This window comes from Peromyscus californicus, unplaced genomic scaffold (assembly GCF_007827085.1).
Source record: "Peromyscus californicus insignis strain IS unplaced genomic scaffold, ASM782708v3 Scaffold_14__1_contigs__length_90479793_seg_2, whole genome shotgun sequence".
Lineage (NCBI taxonomy): Eukaryota > Metazoa > Chordata > Mammalia > Rodentia > Cricetidae > Peromyscus > Peromyscus californicus.
This window is the reverse complement of record NW_026294436.1, coordinates 31,055,364-31,080,154: the sequence shown is the minus strand read 5'-3', so window position 1 is coordinate 31,080,154 and position 24,791 is coordinate 31,055,364.

Here is a 24,791-nt window from a genome sequence, read left to right as displayed (position 1 = left end):
TACTGGTTAAGACTCAAAACAATCTCTTAACTGTAAGCCCCTGTAAAAATCAAAATGAAATTATACACTTTCCATATAAATAAGCATAGGGCAAACATTCTATTCAAATGGGAGGAAAATAGCAATGAAAGATCGAACCAAAATTCAGCAGGACAACAATAAACCAAGAAACACCATGTTGTGTATCTGGGACTTGTGATGGCACCATATAGGGCTCAGAGACCTGTGTCTCCATTCTACTGGTCCTGTTACTTGTGGCAATTGTGGCCTCCTCTTGAGTTAGCTGTTCTTCTTTTCTGCTTTACTAAATTAACACCCATGTTTCTCTCATGTTCAACATCCTAAGATGTCCATTGACCTTAGACTCAGCCTGTACAGTTTCATGGCATGCTACAAATATCTAACCCAACACTGCTACATATTTTTTGGCTTCAATATTTCAGAACCTTCAGCAAGCCTCTTTGGCTCATTTAATGCTTCAGACTTGATGACTAAATACCTGAAAGTCTGTGGACATTGATGCAAATTATGCTGTCAGCTTCTGCCTGGACTGAAGGAGCACAGATTCAGTGGTCTGTATGTTCCTTCTTCACGTAACTGGGAAGAATGTTTCCTTATGCAGCCACTTTGCAGAAAGTTACCCTCAAAATCTCATCTATGCGGGCAATAATCTACTTTCAAATGAATATATACTGGAACACCCCGAAGCTCTCCAAGATCTCTCCCATTATCCTGCTTTTTTAAAAAAATGGTATTAATCTCTTTACCAATTTCTTCGACTTTGTCAGCACCAGTCTGGACTATAACTTCAGCCCACTTATTCCTTCTTCTCATCAAACTAAGTATGTTTCTGCTGTGTCAAAGATGAGCAGTGACTAGCAACTTTGCCCCATGCCAGATCATATGCTTTCTTGAGTTTCCTCTAACAAAAAATTTTGTGCATTACCATTTTAATTCAGTGTCACATGGGCAGGATTTGGCATATTGTTTTCCAGAATAAAATACAAACGGATGGTAGCTTACCTGGATAGAGTTCGTATTCCCCACTGAAACTTTAACATCCTAGCCTTTACTGTGTGCATTTCTGTCAGCATTTAGTCTTCTATACTCCCACCAAAATGCCTAGTAAGCTCTGATTATAAGACTCTGGGGCTCTCTACCCTAGTGCTGCAAACTCTTATCTCCCACAATGGTGTTCCAAAGGCCTAGTCATGTGGCTGGGCTTATCACAGCAACAGCTCCAGATTTGGTACCAAGTTTCTGTGTTGGTTACTTGTCATGTGGCAAAATATCTCACAGGAAGCAATCTAAAGGAGGACTGGCTGGTTTGCGCTCTTAGTTTGCAGTTGTATAGTTCATGATCATGGAAAAGCATGGGAGTGTGTAGTTGTTACTTACTCCTCTTCACATGCTGATGGAACAGGTAACAGGGTTTACAGATGTTTTGACTTAGATTTTAACATCCATAACATCATCAGATAGCTCCATTATTGTAGTATACTAATCAGCTAAAATCAAAGGAAACTGAAGAAACAAATATTATAAACATACATAAATATGAATGTATGCTTTTTTGTAGCATATAATGTTCAAAATAACATACTGTTATATTGAAGTATTTTATGACTGGGTTAGACTCTGTGACACAGCCATAGCTCATGGGAATGGCAAAAGTCATAACGCCTGCATAGCTGCTTGACAAAGATCCAGCAAAGCTGAGCTTCATAATGACGGCCATGCCACTTTTGATTTTGATCTCTGCCTGTTGCATATGTGGGGGATATTTAATATTTAAACAATTTGGGGATATTGGATTTATGGAAAATTTCTTATGAATAATTTATGCCTTCTCCCTGGAGTACTGCTTCTAAGCTTCCCCAGGAAAGTCTTGAACATATTATCCCTCCCACTTTCACAGAGCTATCCTTATTTACTTGAAGGTCTTCCTTACACCTTGGAGGTTGTGACACACATAAAGAAGTCAGAGGTCTCTTTTTGAGGCTATGAGATATTTTTAAAACATCTGCCCCTGCACTTAATCAGGGACAAAATAATCAAAACAATGTAAATTTTAAAAGTTCAGCAAGATGAGCTAGAGGAGCTGGCCACAGATCAGATTACAAGCCTCTTCCCACTATACATTCAGGTGATTACATGGTATATATAGCAACAAAGTTAGATTAGCTTAAGTTACCTCTGCCCTATACAGAGACTTACATTGATGAACAAAGAATGATGTAGAAAGATGATAAAAAAAAAATGAGATGTCAGAACCTCACTTTCTTAGAAAAGTTAGCTCATGCAGAGTCACTGTGATATAATATGACCAAAGAACAACAGAATGCCAGGATTAGATATATAAACAAATTCTATAAAGATATAAATGTGGAGCAGGGTGGCTGTGATGCACACCTTAAATCCCAGCACTCAGGAGGCAGAGCCAAGCAAGTTCAAGGACAGCAGGTCTACAGAGCATGATCCAGGACAGGCACCAAAACTACACAGAGAAACCCTGCCTCAAATATATATATTTGTAAATATATATATATATATATGTAAACATTGTATTATGCCAGAATTTGAATAATAACTGCAACAGCTTTGGCCTGAGGATTTTTTTTGGGTGAGGGGGGGTAATGACAATAGATTCTCTGACCATTAAAAGCTAATAATACACTGCTTGGGACTTGGCAATCTGTTCAGTCTGCTTGCAGATTTTGTGTTGGTCTATCATACTTGAAGCCACAAAAGCTACTAGCCTGAGAACAGGTTGTCATGTACCTCTAGATTCTTAAAATTTGCATTGTGGGGTTAATGAATAGAAATGGTTATAAAAGATAACTTTATCCATGATGATTAAACTTGAGGGAAAATGGTTGTAAACGATAATTCTGTTCCGTCACAGTTTATCAATGATGACTAAAAGACATGCAAGAGAAAGTGAAACACATGTCCAAAAACAAAATTGATATGATCTATGTATTGGAAGAACATGAATGTATCCCTGCTTACTGTGTCCTGAAGAAACACTCTGGCTGCTATTGCATCGTGGTAAGATTCTTGCCACCACCACAGCCTGGCTTAATCCTTCCCTCACATACTCCTTACATCCTCTCAGGACATGTCAACTGTCAGCAATGACCCCACACACACACTCTGTTTTCTAAATTTAAATGAGATATTTAAGTAACACAGCCTTCTCTATTTTGAATAACCCACTTTTGACAATATGGTCAAATAGGTTGACATCATATTGCATATTATATATGTGAATTTTCTCTCTGATATATAATGAAAAGCAAGAATGATAATATGTTCTTAAAATGTCAATTAAAACAAAGAAAACTACATATTTAATAAAGCAGTTATGTGTTATGTGAGTGGGTATATTTCAAATATAAATCAATATTTAAAAACCTGTCAATTAGGCTGCAAAAAATAATTCACTCAAGTTTCTCACTTGTCACATTCAAACACGGTTATTAGTGTGAATTAACAGTAAATACTGAATCATGTGTTCAAATTTATTTCCAGTGTTTTCTCCTCTTCTAGCCTCTCTGCTATCTAGAAGTGCAGTGAATTCCTTCTCCATTTGCATTCCCATCTAGTCTGTCCTATCTTAAGGCACCAAGAGACCATGCATACATTCCACTCTCTCTATTTTTCTTTAAAAGTATACTATAGTGAAACACTGTTCAAAAAATTCAGAGACAGTGTTCAGAGAATAAGAGGCCTTTGAGCACTCAGTACTAAATGGGTTGTCTCCATCAAAAATCCTCCCTTGGGACTCAGGGAACTCTGGGATGGAGGAGGTAATGATTGCCAAAGGGATGGAAGAAAGCAAGCAAACAAGACCTGTCAGACACAACCGGACTGACGCACATACAGACTCCAATAGACTAGGGCAGCATGCACACGGCCTGCATGCGTCTAAGCCAGATGGGGTTCCACTGCTGTACCAGGAAATGGACCCGAGTCCCCATCGTTAATCCAGAAGCTATCTCCAACTGCTCACAAAGGAAAACAAACAAACAAGCAAACAAAAACAGTCTCTCACCTGACATGTGTATGCCACAGTGGAGGGCACCTGCAAGCCCAGCAGTACATGGACAGCACACGGTGAATTCCATAGTATTTTTAGAGGCGTTTTTTACCTCATAATGCTTTATCTACGCGACATTTTTAACCTTACAGGTATTTTGCTTATACATTATGCTTTCTGATTTTGTTTTTGATGTGCTCTTCCTCTATCCCCCACCTTTCTATCTCTGTCTTTGTGTCTCTGTCTCTGTGTCTCTGTCCCTATCCCTGTCTCTCTCTCCCTCTCTCTCTCTCTTACACTATAAGTGTTTCTTATGCTTTCTCTTTCCATCTCTCTCTCTCTCATTTCTAGATGAGAGCAATAAACCAAAATCAGAACTTGAATATATCAATGAAAAACAGGATGAATATTAGTCAATACTCATTTCAAAATTCTAATTTTAAAGCCAAAGTCCATATCATTTCTAGCCAACACATACAAGAGCATATTTTAACATGTTCTATGCTGAACACTCTTTTATTATGCAAGTAATAATTGTGTTAGACATTTTGACAGACTTATCAAAAAACAGTAAATTGTAATGAACTTCTAGCCATCTAAAAGATTATACTCTATGAATGTTTTATGATGTTTAGCAATGCATTTCTTAAGTTGAGTTGTTTTAGCATGCAGTTAATATTTTCTCTTTGCTGAGTGCATAAAATATAGCAGAAACTACATAATTTTATGAGATGGCTGAACTGAGAATGAGAAAATTGTTATGAAAGATTTTTTAATATTAAGGCTAAGTGAAGGCTCATTAGAGATTTAAGCATAGAAAATAAGTTACCCAGACAGTTTTTGATGTAGAGCTTTCTTATAATTGTCTCTTTTAAATCTGCAATATATTTATTAAATATATTTTACTATATAGTACATTTCACTTAAATCCAAAAGCTAAAATGTGAAAAATAAGTAAACCAATTGCAATCTCATATATGTGTCATGAAATGATATAACAAAAATCTTCATTGACAAAATTTTAGCCCCAGAGAAGTATGAGAAGATTATGAAAACTTAAAATTACAAACATTAAATAAAATTGGCCAGACAGAACTTCAAAGAGATTTGTCTTCAACAGTCCTAAAGGAGAATCTTAGAGAAAGATAAGAGCACAAACGTATATATGTGTAGAGTCACAGAAACCAATGAGACTGTCACCAATACCAGGTCATCTTCCAGGTTCAAAGGGACTCCTTGTATGCTAGAAAATTCTATCTAATCCTTAAAGTTCTTAATTCCTTGGCTTTTATTTCCTAATTGGTATTCTCATTTCCTTATTTTATCCACAGTGCTGTGTTTTCATGAATTAGCATTTCATGATTCATGTTTTCATTAATTAGTTTTTCATTTGACACAGATTAAGCACTGCCACATTTTCCAACTTTGGGGATAATGTGAAATATTTGCTCTTCTTTCTGAAGAGTTTGTTGACTCACCAAATAATTTGAGCTTCATCTCGATTTTATTTCTCCCTCAAACCATTGTTTTGCTTTTATTTTTGTTTTTGTTTTTTTTGGGGGGGTTTTTTGTTTTTGTTTTTGTTTTTTTGAGACAGGGTTTCTCTGTGTAGCTTTGCGCCTTTCCTGGATCTCGCTCCGTAGACCAGACTGGCCTCGAAGTCACAAAGATCTGTCTGTCTCTGCCTCCTGAGTGCTGGGATTAAAGGCATGCATCACCACCGCCCAGCCTCAAACCATTGTTTTTAAAAGGAATATAATTAATTAATTATATGCCAGAAGATGGTTAGTTAGTAAAGCACTTGCTATGGAAGTATGAGAATCTGAATTCAAATGCCCAGAACCCATGGAAAGCCCATGTGATGTGGTAATATACGTCTGTAATCCCAGTGTGTCTATAATGAGATTGAAGGGGCAGTAGCAGCAGCAGCCCCAGAAATTTCTAGCCTAGAATATTCACTGAAACAGAGAGATCCTACTTCAAACAAGGCAGATGGCAGAGACTGTCACCTGAAGTCACCTTCTATTGCCTTCATTCCCCTGCTGCATCTACACAGGAATACATTGTACACTTACATATACATATAGATCATGTATAAATACACAGATTATGCATATGCAAAAATACACTCCTTACACACACAAATAATAAATGAGGAATTCCACAGCCTCAATGTAAAAATGCCCTTTCTGTGATGACATGTACATATTACATACATAAATAGCAGTTTAATTAAAAAAATACTCAGTTAATTAGCACCCTATTCTTGTTCTAGTGAGATCAGAAGAGGACAGGAGTCCCTGGATGTTGCCCTTTAATATTTCTTTCCTGAGTCACTCTCCCCTACACTTACTTTGTATTGAAGGAATGACAGGGATAATCCATCAATGTCTTTATGACAAGGAATCAAGAGTATACACAAACAACTGCAAGTATTTTTTGAGACTTGATACTATACTTTGGTCACATTCCAATAAAGGCAAAGACCCTTCAGGATGAGGCTGCAATCAAGATCAGAAGTAATGATATCAGGAGAGTACTCTCATTCCTCTCAATAGTTCCAACCATAGCAAATTCTCCAGAACCCTTTGTGTAGAATCAAAAGGGAAAGAGTGATCAATCAAACTACTGGCCTGGCCAAAACTACTTGCTCTGTCAGCTCTGCATGTATAAACCACATCTTTCTGTAACTTTTGTATACAATCTCAGAGTCCTCATGAGCTCTTTGAAGATAAATTTGATATCATCTAATCTCTTAATCTCATGTTCCCTAAAAAATCACTTGGTTACACCCCTTTTCTCTCGTCATTGCCACTTGTGTTGGCTAGTTTAATTGTCAGCTTGAAACAATCAAAATTACCTAGAAAGTCTCAATGAGAAATTGCTTACATAAAGTTGTCCTGTGGACATGTCTGTGAGGGTATGGTCTTGGTTATGTTAATTGATCTTAGAATATCTAGTCCTCTGTGAACAGCAACATTTTATAAGCAAGAAATCCTGGAATGTATAAGTGTAAGGAGCCAGTTAGATGAGCCATAACAAGAAGGAATATTATTATTAATTATTAATATTATTATTATATTATAATATATAATATTAATATATTATTCAGTATAGGTGTGATATTACAAGGTTCATTTGAAGAGATTGTGTTTGAGGGTTATTTTATAACAGCAAGAGAAAAAAAAAACTACAATGCTACTTCTCTGATATGGATCACCAAGTTGGTCTGTTGGGATCCATAGAGGCAGGCAGAGCTTTTGCCCTAAAACACTGCTTTAAAAAAAATCAGGATGTACTGCCAAATAACTAAAAGAAATCTAGATCAGTCGTACTTACTAAATTCTGGTATTTTATGTCAAATAGTCCTACTGAAAGTTTTTCACAAACTGGTAGAAGTAGTTGATTCTTCTCTTTATTGGATCTAGCCCTCCATCTGTTTGGAAACACTAATGCAGCAATAAAGAAATGTAGCTAGAGTTTTCCTTCCTGGCCCACAGTCAGGACAAATCTCTGTCATCCACCAGTCCCACAGCCGCTCAGACCCAACCAAGTAAACACAGAGACTTATATTGCTTACAAACTGTATGGCCGTACCAGGCTTCTTGCTAACTGTTCTTATATCTTAAATTAATCCATTTCTATAAATCTATACCTTGCCACATGGCTCATGGCTTACTGGCATCTTCACATGCTGCTTGTCATGGCAGCAGCTGGCAGTGTCTCACTCCATCTTCCTGTTCTCTCCTTTCTCCTCTCCGTTAGTCCCGCCTATACTTCTTGCCTGGCTACTGGCCAATCAGTGTTTTATTTATAGACCAATCAGAGCAACACATTTGACATACAGAACATCCCACAGCAAAGGAAGATTCACATAAATGTGTATCCTGACTCCTTAAGATGAATAACTTTGACCTTCTGAACCTATCAATAAATAATTGCGATGGTATAAAGGATTGTTTCTCTGTTGGTGGATTAAAATAGTGCCGTGGTCTTGGCTATATGAAACAGCGGTGCTTCAAGTTCGTTCTGCAAAACCTGAATGTCTGAGGACCTCTTATAGTGCTGACTCAATCGCTGACATTCACACAATAGCCAATATTATTTAATGTTTGCCGCTCTTGAGATTTATCAAGGAAGTACCAGTTAAGCAACACTCTTGGATGTCAACACAGACCCTGACCAGTGAAGGGCTGCAGACCCAGACATGTCCCCAGGCAGCAGCCCAGGCTGGGATGTCACCATGGCCCCAGGCGGCAGCACAGACTACCCACGTCAGAGTGGCCCTGTCAGCAGCACAGTCCTGAGACACCAACATGGTCTCAGGTGGGTGACCAGACCCCGGGCATCAATTTGGCACTTGGTGGTAAGCAGAGCCTTGGACATCAACTCAGGCCCTGGCTGCAGTAGGGCCAAGCACCCAGACATGGCCCTTGGCATCAGCCCTGGCCCAGACAACACCATGGCCCTGGGTGATAGTGCAGGACACTCAGATTACCATGACCCCCCTGGTGGCACAGCCTTTGGACACCAGAACAGGCATAGGTTGTGTCCTAGACTCCTGGAATCTATGTGACTTTGGGTGACCAAAAGTTTCAGATTAGTGTCAATTATGACATGTGAAGTTTGAAACAGAAATTTCAAAAACTAAACAGTTTATTGGTGACACATTTTTACTTTCTTAAACATTGTAGGTTTAGACTTTAGATTCCAATATCTGTTAGTAATATGCCACTACTCCATTACAGTTATTTATACCAATATCCCACAATTTAGTTCTTACATGTTTTCAAAGGCAGATTGCCAATTTAGTTACAATTATGAGTCCCTTGATCACTCCCAAAGCAAATACTATGATCAGAGAGATCCATTTGATGTGCTAATTTATTAAATTAAAGTACATAAAGAAACATTGATGTGAAGGCATTAGTTCTTCTGAAAGCTTCTTGTATACTCCCACCCCTCTCTTATCCTTAAAAACTATCTAATAGTCATACTTTCTCAGGAGAGAAAAAACAATTCCATGAACATTATATTTAGTAATTCTCTTAAGAAAATAACTGCAAAGGACCTGTCCTGGTGTGATAAATTATATATGTAAATTATATGATTTTTCCAAAATTAATTTCTAGTTATCTGATAGAGACTCAAACACAAAATCATGTAAAGGAATCTATATGAAGCCTTTTTCTAGAAATAGTTATTACTCTATATAATCATTAATATCATGACAAAAAGTTTAAATATATATATTATATATATATATATTATAAATTTTGAAATAATATTTATACCTTAAGAAAAGTTTTAAGGAGTCAAATCAAACCAAAGAATTATGAGATTAGTGACAGGAGAATAGTCCTTTAATTTTGATTTTTCTTCTGTCCGATATGAGGGGACTCTTCTAACATGAGACAGATTATGAATTTTATTTTGACAAACATGCTTGAATTTAGAGAAAAAAAAGAACCATGCTGCAACTCCAAGCCCAGCTTCAATTTTTAATTGAACTGGGACTACAAAAATACTGTAGAGAACAGCAAAAACAAACACTTTGAAAAATTGATGAAATTTTCTCCTGTTGAAAATGTGATATACCAATAGGCCAATTTATTCTTCTTCTTGGGACTTTTTTTCTGGATGACTCATCCTTCTGCTTCAGATGTCTCATTTGTGTAGAGGTCTTCAAACTACTTAGTTAGATGCCTTCATTCTCCTGGAAAGACAAAAACAAAACTCTGACCCAAACCTGACTTTGGGGACTTTCCCTTTTAGAAAGTGATACCTGCTCAAACAAAAAGCATTTGCCATTCTTATGTTAGTTTAGATAGAACAGTGACACTGTTTGTTGAACTATTGCCTTGTCTAATCAAGAGATCTCTCTTGTTTGAATCTAATCTTTATCAACTTTGATAGTATCCATAGTTTGCTGGGGATGCTGTGAATGTGTTACTGAATGTGAATAAAATGCTGAATGGCCAGTAGCCAGGCAGGAAGTATAGGCAGGACAAGCATGGAAGAGAATTCTGGGAACAGAAAGGCTGAGTAAGGAGATGCTGCCAGCCGCTGTGATGAGAAGAAACATGTAAGATACCAGTAAGCCACAAGCCATGTGGCATGGTAGAGATTTATAGAAATGGGTTAATTTAAGATATAAGAACTAGATAGGAAGAAGCCTGAGCCATTAGGCCAAACAGTTTAAATAAGTGTCTGTGTGTTTATTTGAGTCTGAGTGGCTGTGGCCCGGGCAGGACTGGAGATAGCTTCAACTACAATAGCTTTTCTTCTCCTGTGGAAACAAAAGGAAAATCTCTTGTCCAACATAATGTATATCTTAGTTTCCATTCTGAGGTCAACACATCTTTAAAATATACAGGCTGATTTAATTCAACAGTTTTCTTTTTCTATTATCCAGTGTCTCTCTGCAGCTACTATTCCTTTCTCATTGGAATTTAGAAAATTTAAAGTTAATAAGGCATTGTGCAATCTGTCTCTGGGGGGTCTTTATTACCCCTTTCTGTTTATTAAGCATATCTTTTAGAGTTCAATTAGATCTTTCTATAACTGTTTGCCCTGTAAGAGTGTATGATATACCTGTACTGTAATATGCTTTATATTGTAATAAGCAAAAAGCTGTTTCATTTTACTAGAGACATATGCTGGAGCATTGTACAGGTATTCCCATGATGGCCATAAATTCTAATAGGTCTATAATTACAGAATCAGCCTTTTCAGAACTCAAAACAGTTCCCCATTGAAATCCTGAATATGTATCTATTGTATGGTATACATATTTTAATTTTACAAACTCTGCAATATGAAACACATCCATTTACCAAATTTCATTTCTTTGAGTACCTTTTGAGTTACTTCCTGCAGATAGTGGAGTTTGGTTATACAAAGAACAAGGAGGACATTTCTTTATAATTTCCTTGGCTTGTTACCAAGTGATGGAAAAATCTTTTTTCAAACCTTTGCTATTAATATAATGCTTCTTATGAAAATTTGAGGCTGCTAGAACATTTCCTACCAATAACTGATCAATTTCATTATTGCCTTCTACTAGAGGGCCTGATAGACCTGTGTGGGATCTAATATGTGTTATATACATGGAATGATTTCTATTTCTGATTATTTTTTTGTAATTGAATAAATAACAAAGTTAATTCTGAATGGTTTGAAAAAAGTGCAGCAGCTTCAATATGCAAAGCAACTCTATAAATTAAAGTTTCTTGCTTTTGAGATATTTGTTGTTAATCTCTCCCACAAAATTACTGAAAGCTCTTTGTCAATGTTCATTTTTGTCCATAAAGAGGAAATTTCAGCATTAGTAAAATGTACTACAATTTTTGCTGGGTCTAGTACAGCTGATTGATGAAGTCTTAATTTTCCGTTCAGAATCAACTCATCAACCTTATCTACAAAGGTCTTTAATTTTTTTTATTTTACTCTGTTTCTGTGGTTAAAATATCCATTCTAAGATATTATCTACTGTCAGCATTAAAATTCCAGTAGGGAAATGTGTAGAAGGTAAAATAACCAAAATATAATCAAGCTCTGGATCTAAAAGATAAACATATGCATCCTGCAATTTCTTTTCTATGAGAACCAATTCTTTCTCAGCTTTAGCTGATAATTTTCTTAGACTATTTAAGTCCATGTTACCTTGTAAGGTTTGAAATAAATTACTTAGTTTTTGAGTTGTTAATCTAATTGTGAGCTATAGCCAGTTAATGTCTCCCAGCAATTTTTGAAAGTCATTAAGAGTCTGCAACTGATCTCTCCTGATATGTAACTTTTGGAGTTGAAATTTTTGTAAACCTATTTTATAACCTAGGTAAGTGATAGAATCTCCTCTTTGTATTTTTCCAGGAGCAATTTGTAATCTCCAACAAGGCATAATTTTCTTTACTTCTTCAAACATTTTCTCTAAGATATTTGAATAGCAAATAAGATATCATCCATATAATGGTAAATTATAGATCAAGGAAACTAATTAGGAATTATTTTCAGTGGCTGTTGTACAAAATATTGGCACAATGTGGGACTGTTTAGCATCCCTTGTGGGAGAACCTTCCACTGATATCTTTTAACAGGCTGAGAAGTATTATAAGTAGGCACTGTGAAGGGAAATTGTTCTCTATCCTATTCTTGAAAAGGTATATTAAAAAAGCAATGTTTCAAATCAATCACTATAATAGACCATCCTTTAAGTAATAGAGAAGGCAAGAGAATTCCAGGATGTAAAGTGCCCATTGGTTGATTCACTTTATTAATAGTTCTTAGATATGCTACCATTCTCCATTTTCCAGATTTCTTTTTAATGACAAACACAAGGGAATTCCAAGGGCTGGTCAATTCTCCCATATGTTGAGTATTTAGCTTCTCCTGTGGCAGCAATTCTGAGGCCTCTAATTTTTCTTATGTCAAAGGCCATTGTTCTACACAGACAGGTTTGTCAGTTAACCATTTTAAAGGTAGGGCTGCTAATACCTTTGAAAGATTAGCAGCTGTTTATGTGCAACCTGAATGGCCAGAGATTGTTCTTTATAATACCTTTTAATAGTTTTCCCAGAAGCATATGATAGATTACGGTTTGTTTTTCAGATTGGATGAATGTTATCTGGGTATTTCATTGTTGTAACAAATCAAATCCCCATAAACTCAGTGCTTTGATAGCCACATGTGGTTTTAATTTTCCTCTCTGTCCTTCTGTCTCTATACATTTGACATATCTTGTGCTTTGTTTTACCTGAGATAAAGTTCCAATCCATAAAAGCTGAAAATTTACCTTCTGAAGAGGCCAATTTGGATGCCATGATTCTGGTATATTTATTGTTACATCTGCCCCTGTGTCTATAAAATCATCAATACAATGTCATTTATTCATTTTTTTTTTTTTTTACTTTGGCCTTTGATCATTTATAGAAATTGTTCAAAATATTTGTTTTAGCGTTTCTCCTAAAATTTTTGCTTTATCTTCTAAAGTTGTTCTATCATCCAGAGCAGTATTTTTTTTTTTTATAATAGGCATTAGTCCTTTAATTGCTCTGGGAAGGAATTTCCCACACAGTGACAGTGAACAATTGAACCAAATTTGACATGGGGGCCTGATGTTTTCTGGTAGTAAAGGGTTACCTTGTCTGTTCCTTTCTGATTTGTATTTATTGGCCTGATGTAGGCCTTTGTCATACCTTTTGCATATACCAGAAGTCAGGGGCCTTCTGTTTGGATTATTATTAGAAAAAAACATATGTCTAGGAATGCCCTGCCTACAATCTCTTCTTAGGTTATCTGGTTTAAGACAATTAAAGCACTTAACATTTTGATTTTTCTTCAAGCCTTTGGAAATCACCTCTCGTATCCAAGCACCATCCTGGTTATGAGATTCAATGCTGACTGCATGTTGGATCCTTTCCTCTATGTGTTATATTTAAAGGCCCAATTACCCTTTGCCATTGTGAATTACCATTTTCTAAAGCCAAATAACTAATATTCATCTAACTTCTGGATCTGATATCATTCTATTTACAGCTGAAGTCAATCTTTTCAAAAATTCAGTGACAGTTTCTTTTGGGCCATGTATAATTTTAGCAAATGGCTCAGTCCTCTTTCCTGATTCTTGAATCTTGTCCCAAGCATTCAAAGCTGCTGTATGCCATAGGTACAAGATGTGATCATCAAATGTAACCTGCCTTTCTAAATCAGCATAAAAGCCCTCACCAAGGATTTGATCTTGGGAAATCTCATATCCTCTAACCCGGTCTTACTGTTCAATGGCCCTAGCTTCATCTCTCTACCATGTGTTACACTATAGCTGAGGACTATATTCCAGTACTGCTGTAACTAAGCCTTTTCAGCTTTGTGGAATAATTCTCTTCCATGTAGACCATGAATTTAACATCTGTTTCACGAAAGGTGAATATACATCATATGAAACTATTGCTTCCTTAAATATCTTAAAATCTAGCATTTTTATAGGTTCTCAGTTAACTTTTGAATAGATTTGTAAATGTTTATCATCCAGTAGTCATTCTTGAATGGTAATTGGATAAATTAATGCTAGTTTTCTGATAATCTTGGGTCTCTCCTCTTCAGTTTCATAATGCCTTGGTGTGGTAACTTCTTTTCTAAACACCTTTCTCTGTGTGTGAGTGTCTTTTTTTATTTCCATTAGCCTGTTTTATAAGAATTTAATCTTATCAGTCAATTTTTTTTTATTTGACACTGATATCAAACAACATTTTAGGGATAAAATAAGAATTACCAAATTGATAAATGACATTATGTCAATCCAAGCTAAGTTGATTAACCCTTTGTTTAATTGTTCCATTTTCAATCTATCAGTTGTAGAACTAAACAACTATACAGAGCCCTAGCTCTATGTGTATTAATGTTTCTCATCTTTAATGTGGGAAAAACTCTTGCCTTTTTATTTTTAAACTCATTCTTCCCTTTAAGACGTCCCAGTTCCCTTACCAAATATGATGATGATGATGGTAAGTGTGAGGCTGGCTGTAGTTGAGTAACATGACTGGGTGATAACAAAGGCAGTGTGCAGCCTGGCTGAGGATAGCTGCAGTTGCTCATGCTTAGTTGTGAGCTGGGAGTATGTGGTGGTTGCAACAACAATGGAAGACAGAGTGGGTATTAAGGCAGCTAACATAGTGTGGCAGTAGCCTGAGGAGGGAGTCCAGAGGAAGCCGACCACCCACAGGGAAAAGGACACAAGGTACCAGCTGTGTGAAAGGCTGACACAGGAAAATGTGTGAGTGGTATGAAGTGAGTGCATAGAGCTGCCTGAAGGCAGAGCATAGTTCCAACCACAGTCTAGGCACCTCAGAGGAACTCATGAACTTTAGACTAACAGCAGTGGAACCTTCATGGGACCATACTAGAGCTTCTGCATAAGGGAGACAGTTGTATAGCTGGGTCTGTTTTAGGGACCTCTGTTTGAGCGACCCCTGACAGTGTGATTAGGATCTATCCCTGGTGCATGAGCCCTCTTTCCAGATCCCATTTCCTATGGTTGGACACCTTGCTCACCCCTGATAAAGCAGGGAGGGGCCTGGTCCTGCCTCAATTGAATGTACCAGCCTTAGCTGTCCCCCCATGGGAGAATTTACCCTGTTGGAGGAGGTAATAAAATGTGGGGGAAATGGCAGTGGGACCTAGAAGAAGGATGAGAGCTGTATCTGTGGTAGGTATGTAAAATGAATAGAAAATAAATCAATAAAATAAATAAATAGATAAATAAATATATAATAATGTGTCTATCACAATTTATGTTGAATACTTTTCCCTGGAAACACATAAACAAATTCTATGCACATCAGATAGAGGACTAATGACAAATCATAGAAGCAATTCCATACAAGTCTAACTTAGTGATCTAATACTGGGCATTACTTATAGGAGTATGTATGAAATGTACTTACAGGGACATAGTTGAATGAAAGCAACTATATCACACACACAACAGACACACACATTCTGAAACCTACCATTGTGTAAGTTATGACCCTCTCAATGAAGGCAGCATCCCCAGAGTTTCTGAACAGTTTGCACTCAGCTGTATCATGAACCATCACTGATTATATAACAAGGTTGGGAAGAAGGGCAATTTGAATCTTGTAAATTTCAGAAGTTTCCTGAACCCTAAGACTTATGTTCCATTTCTAGGTTTTTAAGTTTCTTTTACTTTGTCTTCTAAACTTCCCTCTTAGCTCTAGAGGGGAATGTTTCAATTTAAGAGAAATGGTTACAAAGTAATTTAAAAATATTTTATGTATTAATTAATATTAAAGACCATTCAAAGCTTCAGTGAGTTATGTCATTTTTAATAACTTTGTATTGTTTTTCTTTCATTTGAGCATTGTAGGTTACCTTAAGTTAAATAATTTTGATAGCATCATGATAGCTGTATTATAGAAAATAGAGAAATCTGAAGAAAAGTAATAAGAGAGTCAGACATTAATCAGTTCAGTAAAGATCATTATCAAAAGGGTATGACTTTGGGGCTTAAAATTTAAAGTAATAATATCAAAGATCACAACAGTATATATAACAGCAATATGAAATATGATAATTGAGAAAATGTTGAAAAATGACATCAATAGACTTACTCAAACTAAAGCTGTAAAAAATATGTGCTTTCAAGCAATAGTTCAGGCTTTCTTCTTTGAAATATGTTTGAATTTTTAAACGTTGGAACCTTTCATAGATAGGGTCCTGACTTCAGAGTACCTCTCCTACTATCTTCATGAAGTGCAGTTTCTCTTTAATAGCTGCAAGTTCTTAGCACGTGTACTCTTTTTGTTGGAATATGTTACTTTCTTACTTACCCTTCCTTACTCCACTTGTTGTTAACCCACAATGTAGGTATGACTTAGAGAAATGGATATTAATGATGACCGTAACACAGCCTGAATAGTGTCTTGTCTTGAAATTCCCTCTGTCAAACAAATTAGGCATTATTTTTGCATTCAGCCTAAGTCACGTGCTCAGGACACATGCAAAATGTAGGTAGATTCTTTGCCAAAGTAAAACCTGAATGGCATCTGGTGTACTTCCCCACCAAGCACTATTCACCTCTGAGAACCATGAACTGAGCCACAACTGTCAACATTTCTTTTGGCATTTTCATATTCTATTCTCCAGGAGAATGACTTATTTAGTTCTGTTTGTAGGATTTTAGATTTTTAGCACATAGATAGAAACTATATCCCAATCTCCCACAAAACAATTACAATGGCTTAAGAACCACATAGTCATCTTTTTCCAGAAATGACTCAATTTTATGTATTAGTTACTGTTCTCAGTTTTTTGACCAAATACATTGAGAGAGAGAGAAAGAGAGAGAGAGAGAGAGAGAGAGAGAGAGAGAGAGAGAGAGAGAGAGAGAGAAGAAGAAGAAGAAGAAGAAGAAGAAGAAGAAGAAGAAGAAGAAGAAGAAGAAGAAGAAGAAGAAGAAGACGGAAAGAAAGAAAATAACAATTGAAAGGAGGAAAATCAGTTTAAAAGAGGGAAGATGGACTCTGCTTTACTGTTTGTAGGAATCATTCTACCATTGTGGGGATGATATTGCAGCAAGTTGGGAAAGTTGGGAGCATTAGGAGGAGGCCTGTTCATCACATTGCATCTGCATTCAAGAAGCAGAGTCAGTACAGAAAGTAGGGTTAGACTGTAAAACCTAAAAGGCTCTTTCTAGATACCAATTTCTATCAGCTAAGCTCTATCTCCTTAAGGCTCCAAAATCTTCCAGAACAATGTAATCAGCTAGTAACCTTGTGTTCAGTACATGAGCCTACAGAGTCCATTTCACATTCAAACTACAAATTCTAAACTTACAACTCAATGCTAGGCAGGTGTGGGGTGTGGTGGTGCATTGTTTAATACCAATACTCCGGAAGGGAGGCAGAGGCAGGTGCCTCTCTGTGAGTTTGAGGCCAACCTGGTCTACAAAGAGAGTTTTAGGACAGCCCAGGCTGTTACACAGAGAAATACTGTCTCAAGAAAAAATCTCAATCCTATATAGCTGTAATGGGTCAATTATAAAGAACTGCAAATTTTAACTAAACGCAGACAATTTTTTTTGAGACAGGGTTTCTTTGTGTAGTTTTGCAGAGAATATTGTTATAGAACTTAATGTGTTCTTCAATTATGAAAATTAAGCAAATTTTGTTATGTAATTTAGTTATTCAAGATCAGACCTAATACGGGAAAATTAATAATTTTCTTTCTACTTTCTCTAGGGCAATTTCAGTTTTGACCTATCATTTTACTCACTTTGGAAATGGACACATTCTTAGACAAACAGGGATTTACTAATTAATAGAAGAAAATTGTAATGAAATGTTTCTTTAAACTTAATGTTACTTGTAATAGTTTGTAGTTAAATTAAACTTCGTGTTAACAGGTGAAGCTTTGAGAAAAATATCAGAAATTTTATATAGTAATAGTTTTCTATAAAAAGATTTGTGTATGTGTGTGCTGTCTAATGTCATAGGTAATATCTTCTCCCTTTATTTGATCTTCAATATTAAAAATTCATCCTTCTGTAATTACTTTCAGCCTAGAAATTGCAGTGATATTCACATAATACGAGAAGTAGAATATTCCCTTTGGGCATCTATGAGAATGCCAAGTGTCTAGACTGGAATGCTGCTTAATTGGTCTCCCACTTGATGATGGGAAAGCTTAAAGGAATGCATCTCATATGTTTCTATGATTCTTAATAACCATCCTCATCAAGATGTAAAAATTAAAATATGCATAGGGTCCTCTTAAGACAAATAAATTAGGTCCTTTGGTGGTATCTACTCAGATATTTTAAGTCTCTGAAATGTGACACTAAATTAAAATTATTTAAACTTTAAAAAAGTTTGGCCAAGATTTAGCCAAAAAAATAAATTGATACCATTGTGATAGGATACAAAATTAATATTAAAAATGATTTTTATAAATACAGATATCTTGACTGTGTCTATGATGTTTGTACATGAAATTGGTATGATAGTTATTGTCATTGTTGCACACAGACAGGTTGTTATTTGTAAAGGGCCTTATGGTAACTTGTAACACACAGGATTCTGTGCTGTTTCCTTTTCAATAGCCATCTCTTTTTCTCAAGTACAATGCATCTGGGAACACCCACTGCCCCTTCTTCAGTTATAACATTTATGAGGATTTAAAAATGTGAGATTGAAATTTTGATCATTTGTTATTATCTACCATTTATCCTGTGATGCATCAGAAAATTCTGCATACTTCATTTTAACAAATGACCAGCTAACATTATAAATGTGCACACACATTTATACTATTTATAATATATACATATGCATGTATATTCAAAAGTGAAGAGAGATTTCCTATAAAATTATATACATATATCATAGCCAAACTAGAATTTACAGAATTGGTGTCTGAAAAGATACATAATAATTCTTTTGTAATTAACTGTTCATGTGTCCTCTTACCACATTTACAAATATGTGATAAATGTTTACAGTAGATTTTTGGCCTCAAATGAGGCTGAATATTTGCCCAACAGAATGTCATGTGAACTTCATTATGTCTACATTTACAATTATTCAGTTCACTTATACTGAGAACTCTGATTTCCCAGGCTCTCTTTTCCATCCTAGATACATACCAATTAACATATAACAAGGAACCCACCATATGCTTTCTAAATTTTAACCACTGCTGTAAGGAGAATATAAGTCATAAATAACATATCAAGTCCTCTAAAGATGGCAACAAGCACTATAAAATATCAAGATGGTATAAATGATAAAACTGTTGGGAACTGACACAAAAAAGTCAAGGGAATTGCTTTGTACTAGGTTAGAGTCCCACAGATACTCAGACAAGAATGTGTTTTGATGTCAGTGCTCAGTTTTCTGAATAATAGGAAGGGAATCTCTCACTGAACTACAAGCAAGCAGCATGATGTGGTGTGCACGCTCAAGGGACAGAAGGAAACAAGCTACTTATTCATAGCAAGGTAAAAGGGAACAGTGAATGGTTGGTTATCAGCTTATGAGTCACAAGAGATTTATCAGAGCAGATCTGATGATACTGAACATCAATATCTGTTACTCGGTTTCTAGTCAAACAACAATTGTCTTTCAATTCAAATTTATCATGTAATATCTTCTAGTAACAAACCAACTGAAGCCACATCCGCTGTTATTTCTCTTTGCTTTAACAAATCTAGAAAGCGCTTTGCTTGGTTTTCAAGTTCTCAGGTGAAGATTAACATTCTTCCGTGAATACACAAAAGTTGAGAGCCAGATCCTCACAACGTTATTTCAATCTATTTTTTTTTGATTCAGTTTTAACTTGGTTGTTCTGAGTTCTATCATTTCAAATATTGAGTCACTATAACAAGCTTTGTCTTTTTTATTTCTTTTTTTCTGGGAAATACCATGTGATTTATTTTGTTCCTCAGCATTTGATTTAGAAGTAGTAACTGAAACATGATAGAAACTATCAAAACACCTGCTGTGAAAAATCCAAAGATTTATTCTTTCAGTAGATTTATAATCAAAAGAAGTAGCTTTTCTTGAGTGTACAAGTGAGAAGTAATAATAGAAAATGAAATTCCAGAAACACTGGAAAGTATAAGAAAGTAATCATCATACTTGAATATGTAATACACTAAAAGATTTCTCATAGACTGTTTGTGAGTGTTTATATAGTATCAAGTCTGTTCAATACATGTATATAAAATATTCCATTGCTATTTTCTAATTTTGTGAATATAAAATTTCATAATAATTTTCATAGGTATTTAATAGTCTTCCATAAATATTTATAGTTGATTCAATCAATGCTCCATATGTAAAGAGAGTTTATGATGGTTTTCATAATGTGATTATAAATGTGATTCTGGATAATAAAGTCCAAGTATACATAATATTGTAATTATAATGCATGTGTTGGGTCTCTGGCATTTATTTATTTTGGTAAAAGTTAACTATTTGTTTTGATTCAAATTTCACTACCATAACTAATAGAATGTTTGGGTTAATTTGTATTCTCATCAAGAGAATAGAATATTTCTCACTATTCAAAAATGGTTTCTTCAGATTCTTTTTTTTTTTTTTTTTGGTTTTTCGAGACAGGGTTTCTCTGTGTAGCTTTGCGAGACAGGGTTTCTCTGTGTAGCTTTGCGCCTTTCCTGGAACTCGCTTTGGAGACCAGGCTGGCCTCGAACTCACAGAGATTCGCCTGGCTCTGCCTCCCAAGTGCTGGGATTAAAGGCGTGCGCCACCACCGCCCGGCTTCTTCAGATTCTTAATTACTTCTACTTTCTAATTTAAGAGCAAAATGTACCTTCAATTCATTTACCATACTTTAATTAATAGGAAAACTGAACATATTCCCATAAATATATCAGCCATAATATAATAGACATTATTAAAATATTGTATCCTTGTATTTGTTTTTAATTAATCTTCTAAAAATTATTTAATTAATAACTGTGTATTTATGTATGACCACACAATCACACACATGCCATGGCACACACATGGAAGACAGAGGGCAGTGGAGGGAGTTACTTTTGTCCTCTCACTGTGGTTCAAAATCAGGTCATCAGGCTTTGGAGACAAAAAACTTTTATCTTCTCATCCATCTCCTCAGCCCCTTATTTTAATTGTTATAGCTTCTCGTATATTGGGACATATTCCTTGTGTGATTCCCTAGTCTGTAACACTTCATTTAAATTTTCACTTGTTTTAATGTTTTGGAATTTTGATATTTCATTAAAACTAAATTTTATCACATATCGCATTATGCAAGTACATATACATGTGCATTTAAATGTATGTGAACCAAAAATAGTAACTACCAAAATATTTTAGAAAATTCTTTCAGTTTGAGGATTTGTGTACTAAATTTGTATACTTGGAATTTTTCCAAGAGATGTAGCTACAAGTATCAGAAACGTGAAAAATGCTATTAAGAATATTTAAGCCCCCTTGTTGGCCTCCCAGATTGGAAGGTAAGAACTTATTGCAAAAGACATAATACACTTCTGGATACAGGACTTGGAGGAATAGAGCTGTTATTGACCTGGAAGCGTACTCCCTAAGGATTAGCTCTCATAGCATCTGAAGATGTTATACAACCTGCCAAGGGAGAAAAGCAATCAATAGTTCTTCAAGCTGCCCAGGCTGTGAACCTCAGCAATGAACAGCACAGCAAGATATCCCCCAGAGTACAAGAGTGACACTTACATTTTGGAGTTAACCAAGAGCCATCTAATTGGATTTATGGATGGCTCAAAAGGATGGAACTCATGTCTAGTGCTGCAGTCCTAACTAACTACCTGTGGGTAATGATTTCATGAAAAAAAAAAAAAAAGACTATCTTCACTTTGCTAAATCAATACAATTCATAATGACAATCTAATACTTATACCCACAGAAACATGTAGCTCTCAGCCCACAGTAAAGTAACTTCTTTTGCAGCAGATGGAGACCATTTCATAAACACATAACTGGCCAAAGTGCAGTGAACAACTGGTCAAAAGTATTCAATACCAATTGCTTCATCTGCAACATAATCCTCAAGCAGAACACACTGCAGAAAAATGAGTGAAAAAAAAAATGGTTTAAGAGCCAGAGGTCCAGAATTTCTGCTGTAATATACTGTTGTCTATGTAGGACAAGAAAGCTACACCCATGAAACCTCAACAATATGGTCGCCTAAATAAGACCTTCACAATGACAATTGGCTGGTGTTCTGGATATGAGAAAAATCTTTCAAAGCAATAACCTAAATGAAGAGCTCCAGGCATATAATGGCTGCTAAGAGAATATGAATCAGTTTTCGGAAGGGTAGAGCACCTCAGTATGTTATCAAATTCAAAGTCTATCTGTCTGTCTGCCTGTTTGCCTCTCTCTCTCTCTCTCTCTCTCTCTCTCTCTCTCTCTCTCTCTCTCTCTCTCTCTCCAACTCCCCCACCCCATGTTGTTAAAGAAGAGGCCAATAATTTGAAAGAAGGGGGAAAGGAAGAGTTGGGGAGGAAGATGGAGGGGTAGAAATAATATAAATTTAGTACTCATGTGTATTATTTTCTTAAAAAATTGTAAGAATTAAAATATATAATTTAAGTCTTTACTTCCCTTCACTAATTTAAGTTGCATTTTTTCTTTTCAGTTGTTTTAGACCACAGTGAGTATAGGAGGATAAGAAGATGCTTATAAATACACTTTTCCAAAATAATCTTGTAAGTGTTTTTTAGGTAAGATGGTTCAGTAAGAGAAACACTTGCCACCAAGACTGAATACCTGAGTTCAATCTCCAGGATCCACATAGTAGAAAGAGAGAAACAACTTCCTCAGATTGCCCTCACACCTTCATAGGGATCATCATAAACACACAGTCATAAACATACATACACAAACACACATATATGTGCATATGTATACATACACATATGTGCATGTATATATTTATTTGTGTATATGAGAATGTTTTCCAAACAAGTGATATCCACAATACATACTATGTAAGAATCAGTCAGATAAATTGTGGCTGGCCCAAAATAAGATTCTCTGAAGACTGTAGCTGGGCATGTTTTTATGGCTATTAGGGCTTCCGGATGCTTAAGGGAATCTTCCACCAAAGTTACCCTGAATAGGGTCACAGGAGTTAATGAAACCATCACGAAAACATTTCATGTCTTATTAATCACTAAGATATGACACACTTAAGCTCATCAGCTGAATATCAGGTGATTTCTTCACAGTTTTCTCTTTCCCTACAGATGTAAAAGTAAATGCATTTTTTAAAGGATGTTAACTAATCATTTGAAAATGTCAAACTTTTATTTTTCAAGACAAAGGGAATATCAATATCTTCTTACTTCCCTAAGTCCACATATTAATCACTTGCATATAACTCAGAAGATCATTGTCTTGCATATACTCTAACATAATAGCCAGACTTTTGATTTGGAACAAATGAATTAATTAGGTATATAGCAAGCAGAAGTGAAAGCTTTAATAGTAAGTAGTGGACAGAAGAAGCAGCAAATAGATCCCAAACACCATCAAATCTGGCATCCACAACATTCACTGAGACAGCTGGAGTAGCCTAATTAAGAGACCAAACAATGATAAGATCAAATCTGGGGCTTACGAACAGGAGCAGAAACTGCCTAGTGAGATTGATGAGTCAACTGGAGTTCCCAACCAAGCCTTTTCTCCAAGGATTAGCTTCCATCAACTGAATTTTAGCTCCCTGTTCCCACTGCACATATTATCGTATCACATAATAAACATACAGGAAATGGCTTTTCTTTTGGGTATTATTAAGGAGAGAATACTTGAAAAACCTGTGATTGTTGTTATTCTCCCAAGCACAGAAAGGGCCTGCATGCCCCAGGTAAAAGGATTTGTGAGCCACTACATAAGTTTTGGGAACTCAACTCTAGTTCTCCAGGAGAACAGCAAATGTTTTTAAGTGCAACCAACCCTTTCAACATTTTTTGTTTGTTTGTTCTTGTTTTTTTTTTGTTGTTGTTGGTGGTGGTTTTTTTTTAATGATTTTATTTTTCTTTATATTCTCCCATTTAATATGAAATTTGATCTTCAAGACAGCCATGGAGGTAAGCAGGGTGCATTTATTATCACTGCTTTATAGGTAAAACATCAGACATATTAATACTTGGAAAATACATTCTATTTGATCCTAGGCTTCCTTAAATTAACCACCTTTATATTAAGATATATATACATAGATATGATATACCTAATCCAAGTAATAAAAATAGAAGTTGGCTCAAGTTTTAAAGGAGTAATGTTATACAACATATAATTCTGACATTTCCCTGGTGTTTTAAATAATTCACAGTTTACTTCAGATTCGTTACTTATAGATTATATGTTACTTCAAGTAAAGCATGGTATTCTCTACATCTCACTGTATTGATTTATAGATATCATTAGTGTTACTTCACAATATTATTATATACTTTGCCTTAGTAAACCTGAAAGTGTTGTTAAAATAGGATAGGTGATGAATTTGTAATTACAAAAGGGAGTACTGTAAGAAGAATACTTTTTAAAATACACAAATGTGTAGTGGTAAAGGACTGCAGAACACAGGGTTAAAACCAGCCAGCAGGAGGCATGCACTGATACTATGTGTCATTTGTAACACCTGCTCAAATTGCTTTTACATAGATAGTACTTTAAATTCAAGATTTGAAATTGTCAGGTCATTTTTT